The sequence below is a fragment of the Chiloscyllium plagiosum genome, chromosome 39 (assembly GCF_004010195.1).
Source record: "Chiloscyllium plagiosum isolate BGI_BamShark_2017 chromosome 39, ASM401019v2, whole genome shotgun sequence".
In the NCBI taxonomy this organism is placed as follows: domain Eukaryota; kingdom Metazoa; phylum Chordata; class Chondrichthyes; order Orectolobiformes; family Hemiscylliidae; genus Chiloscyllium; species Chiloscyllium plagiosum.
The window spans coordinates 7560604-7566444 of NC_057748.1; positions in this window are offsets into that span (position 1 = coordinate 7560604).

The window sequence follows — 5841 nt, forward strand, 5'->3', positions numbered from 1 at the left end:
TTAAAAGACAACCACATTGCTGTGGGTCTGGAGTCACGTGTAGGCCAGACCAGGTAAGGATGGCAGTTGCCTTCCGTACAGGACGTTAGTGACCCAGGTGGGTTTTTCTAACCATTGACAATGGATTCATGGCCATCATTAAACTCTTAGTTTGGCTTTGTTTAATTGAATTCAAAGTCCACCTCTGCCAAGGTAGGATTCGAACCCAGATGCCCAGAACATTATCTTGGTCTCTGGATTAACAGTCCAGGGATAATGCCATCAACTCCCCAAGATCTTATTGAAACATGTAAGATTTGGAAAGAGTTTGACAAGATGCTGACAGGATGTTTCTCCTTGTGGGCAAATCTGAAACTAAAGGGCACAATATCAAATTAAGTGGCCTCCCACTGAAGACTAAGATGAAAAGGGTGGTGGAACATATCGAGGAACTGAAAGGCTAACTCCTGTTCCGAAGTTCCTGTGGCTGTTTATCTCTCAGAGGCTCATTAGTGTTTAGAGTTCTCAAGAGAGTAAATGGAGGCTGGACCATTGAAAAATGTTCAAAGCTGAGTTAGATGCAGATGGAAATCAATTGCTTTGAGGGACAGACAGGAGGATAAAATTAAGGCCACCATCAGGTTGGCCAAGATCCTATTGAAAAAGGGAGCAGGCTTGAGTGAACGAATGGCTCTTTCTTTTCTTTAATGCATTTATCTCTGGGAAGGTGAGCACCACTGATTAGGCCATCATTTATTGCCCAGCCATAATTGCCTGGTGTGGTGGCTCAGTGATTACCACTGCTGCCTTACAGCACCAGGGTCCCAGGTTCGATTCCAGCCTCGGGCGACTGTCTGTGTGGAGTTTGCACATTCTCCCTGTGCCTGTGTGGGGTTTGCTCCCACAGTCCAAAGATGTATAGGCTGGGTGAATTGGCCGTGCTAAATTGCCCATAGTGTTAGGTGCATTAGTCAGAGGGAAATGGGTCTGGGTGGGTTACTCTTTGGAGAGTCAGTGTGGGCTTGTTGGGCCAAAGGGCCTGTTTCCACACTGTAGGGAATCTAATCTAATTGCGCTGGAGAAGCTGGTGGTGACCTGTGTCTTGGACCAGACCAGGCCCCCCCCTCAAAACATTTAAGATGGGAGCCCAGACCCTAACTTTTCTCGTTGTTTTAAGCAGATGGAAGGTGAATATTGTGGCTGGTCAAACCATTCGGTTTTAAATAAAACAGAATTTATTTACACAATAACAAAAGAAAACCGAATTTAGATGAGAATAACCCTATGAAAACCCAACTGATACAAAAAAGCACTTTAACAAAGAGTTGTTCCAATTTCCTGCAACATCCCATAAACACACCCTTTGGCAAAAAGGTAAATTCAAATACATGTTCTTACAGAGAGAGATGTCAGAGAGAGAGAGAGATGTCAGGGAGGGAGAGAGAGAGAGAGAGATAGCACTGAGTTGTTTCTTTGGAATCCCAGCTAAAACTAAACCATAAAAACCCTGAATTGGGAGAACTGGCCACTCCCCTTTCAGTGTACAAGTGTTTGAAAAGAAAAGCTTTAAAAGCCTTTTCAATTAGATATTTCTAGACAAATTGGAACCTCTGCCTTTATGACCCCTCTTGAAAAAAATCCAAGGACAACATAACCTTGCTAAAGGAGCAGCATTGTCATCACACCTGCCTTCTTGAACTGCTACAGTCCTCAGGATATAGGGACATCTAGAGCGTTTTAGGGAGGGTGTTCCAGGATTTTGACCCTGTGACAGTGGAAGGACAATGATATTGCTTCAAGTCAGGATGGTTAGTAGCTTAGAGGGGAACTTGTTAGTTTACGGTGTGCCCATGTATCTGCAGCCCTTGTCCTTCCATGGCACAGAGGTCACAGATTTGGATGGTCTTGGTGAGGGAGCCTTGGTGAGCTGCTGCAGTGCATCCTGCAGATGGTAGACACTGCTGCTACTGTGCCTCAGTGCTGGAGAGAGTAAAGGTTGAAGATGATGGATGTGGTGCAGATCAAGTGGCCTGTTTTATGGATGGTGTCCAGCTTCTTGAGTGTTGTTGGAGCTGCACCCATCCAGGCAAATGGGGAGTATTCTATCACACTCCTGACTTGTGCCTTGTAGATGGTGGACAAACTTTGCAGAGACAGGAAGTGAGTTACTCACATCAGAATTCCTAGCCTATGACCTGCTCTTGTGTCCACAGTATTTAAAGGCTAGTCTACCTAGATTCCTGGTCAACAGCAACACCAAGAATATCGATGGAGAGCAATAGTGATACTAGGTGAAAGTGAGGACTGCAGATGCTGGAGATCAGAGTCAAGAGTGTGGTGCTGGAAAAGCACAACAGGTTAGGCAGCATCCAAGGAGCAGGAGAATCAATATTTCGGGCAAAAGCCTTTCATCAGGATACTGTTGAATGTGAAGGAGAGAAGATTCTCTCTTGTTGGAGAAGGTCATTGCCTGGCACTTGCATAACACAAATGTCACTAATCACCTCTCAGCCAAAGCCTGGATATTATCCAGGTCTTACTTCATTTGGCCATGGACTGCTTTAGGATCTGAAGAGTTGCGAATGCTGCTGAACAATGTGCAATCATCAGTGAATGTCCTTGGAATGGAGGGAAGGTGAAGCAGCTGAAGATGGTTGGGTCAGGGACAATACTCTGAGGAACTCCTGCGGAGATGTCCTGGAGCTGAGATAACTGACCTCCAACAACCACCACCATCTACATGTGCCAGACATGGCTCCGACGAATGGATTGTTTGTCCACCAATTACTATTTCCTCTAGCTTTTCTTGGGCTCATTCATGCCATACTCGGTTGGATGTGGCCTTAGGGTTAAGGGCAGTCACTCTCATTTCACCTCTGGAGTACAGCTCTTGTATCCATGTTTGGACCATGTTGGAACCTTTGCTGGAACATACTGTCTCTGGCATTGTGAGTTTGTGTGTGAATGGAACCTTTTCCAGGACCACACAACCCTCAACATCTCAAACATTTCACTAATTCTGCCCTTGTGAAAGTTCTCAGTTGTTATCCTTCCACTATCGGCAGCTGTATCTTCAGTTGCTGAGACCCTCAGCACTGGAATCCTCTCTCCAAACTGTTTCATCTCTCATTTACCCTGAAGGCAATCCTTCAGTGGCTGCGGCTCAGATTTTGCATCCTAGCATTCCTGCAAAGTGGCTGGCGTTGTGCTTGCCTGAGAACGTGGAATGAGAACAAAATTGGGTTTTCCTGTGACGCACCACTTGGTCAAATAGCCCAGGCACACAAGTGAAGAGGTACAGAAGGATTGTGGACATTTGGTGTCAGTCACCCTAATGTGGCCTGACCGGTAAGGAGTCACCTTGATAAACAGGCAAAGGAGAGGTTTATGGCCAGTTGCCTATTATACAATGATCCAGTGAATCATTGATGATCAATAATCATTGATGTTTGTCCAAGGCCACAAAGGATCCAAATACATCCTCCAGAGATTTTCCTGCACATCCAAACACCTCATCTAAAGTTGAAAAATGTGGTGCTGGAAAAACACAGCAGGCCAGGCAGCATCTGAGGGGCAGGATAATCGACGTTTCGGGCTGCTGGAACATACTGTCTCTGGCATTGTGAGTTTGTGTGTGAATGGAACCTTTTCCAGGACCACACAACCCTCGACATCTCAAACATTTCACTAATTCTGCCCTTGTGAAAGTTCTCAGTTGTTATCCCTCCACTATCGGGTGAAAAATGTGGTGCTGGAAAAACACAGCAGGCCAGGCAGCATCTGAGGAGCAGGATAATCGACGTTTCGGGCATAAGCCCTTCTTCAGGAATGAGGCCGGTATGGCAAGCGGGCTGAGGTAAAAGGTAGGGGGGAGGGAATTTGGGGGAGGAGCGCTGGGAATACGATAGGTGGAAGGAGGTGAGGGTGAGTGTTCCCTGAAACGTTCTGCAAGTAGGCGGCCTGTCTCCCCAATGTAGAGGAGACCACATCGGGTGCAGCGGATACAATAAATGATGTGTGTGGAGGTGCAGGTGAATTTGCGACGGATATGGAAAGATCCATTGGGGCCTTGGAGGGAGGTGAGGGGGTGGTATGGGCGCAGGTTTTGCACTTCTTGTGGTTGCAGGGGAAGGTGCCAGGAGTGGAGGTTGGGTTGATGGGGGGTGTTGTCCTGATGAGGGAGTCGCAAAGGGAGTGGTCTCTCCGGAATGCTGATAGAGGTGGGGAGGGAAATATATCCCTGGTAGTGGTGACGTCATTTCCGCCACGTCCAAACAGACCCGTCCACCAGGGAATCTTCTTCCCGTACTCTCTGCCCCCACCCCTTTTCCAGCCTATCACCCTCACCTCAGGAAGAGTTGAAAAATGTGGTGCTGGAAAAACACAGCAGGCCAGGCAGCATCCGAGGAGCAGGAGGATTGACGTTTCAGCAGAAGGGCTTATGCCCGAAACGTCGATTCTTCTGCTCCTCGGATGCTGCCTGGCCTGCTGTGTTTTTCCAGCACCACATTTTTCAACTCTGGTCTCCAGCATCTGCAGTCCTCACTTTCTCCTACTCTACAGTGTCTTCTCGATGTGGTCTCCCCTACAACGGGGAGACAGGCCTCCAACTCACAGAACATTCCGGGGAACATCTCTGGGCTAAACACACCAAACAAACCCACTGCCCTGAGGCCGCCCACTTCAACTCACGTCCCACTCCGCCAATGACATACAAGTCCTGGGCCTCCTCCACCACCAAATTCAAGCCACCCGATGCCTGGAGGAAGACACCTCATCTTCCGCCTTGGGACCCTCCAACCACACGATATCAACGTTGACTTCACCAGTTTCCTCATTCTCCCCTCCCCCACTTCATCCCAGATCCAACCCTTCAACTCAACATCACTCTCTTTCACGGTTACACCTGTCCATCTTCCTTACCACCTATCCACTCCACACTTCCCTCCAACCTATCACCATCACCCCACCTGCATCTACCAATGCCTTGCAGATCAGTCCTACACGGTCCCGGGCCGGAGGATACACGATAACGTCCACCTGGTCCGGGACCTGATCCTCACCTTCCTGATGAAGGGCTTACACCTGAAATGTTGACTCTCCTGCTACTCGGATGCTGTCTGACCTGTTGTGCTTTTCCACTGCCTCACTTTTTGAATCTGTAGTGATTGGAAACAGGACCATGCAGATCCCATTGACTGTGAGATCCTTGATTGGGAATATTAACCTGGGCCAATCAGGGAGCCCTGATGGACTGATAAAAACAGGAGACCAGAGCCTGTGCCCCACAACCTGAGCCGCCTCCGAAATTTTAACTTTGTTTCGTTTAGTGAGATAAAAAGAAGAGCCCTGTACCGACTGCTGCTGCTCACCGTTCCACCTCTTCTCCCTCATCCACCGTCCGGACACGCCTTGGCGTGCCCATTTGCCACCGGGCGGTGGGGATCCCCAGTGGGGGCTCTCTAACGCGGGAGTCCTCCCCCTTTCTCTCGGGGATCTGGGGTGGAGGTGCCTGCACGCAGCAGTCCCCTGCAACCGCAGATTGCGGTGGTTCACGGACTCCCAGCCCAACTGCTTGTTCTGTGGCGCTGTGGAGTCCGTGGACCACGTGTATATTGGGTGTGGGCGTTTGCACTCCATTTTTGATTTCCTTAAAAACCTTCTCCTCTGTTTTTGGCTGCACTTCAGTCCCACGCTCCTGATCTTTGGGCACCCGGTACGGAGGAAGGAGGGCAAGTCTGAAGACCTCCTCGTGGGTCTGCTCCTGGGCCTGGCCAAACTGGCCATCAACAGGTCCAGGCAGCGGGCCGTGGAGGGGGTCGTTAAGGCCGACTGCCTGCCCCTCTACCGCGGTTACGTTAG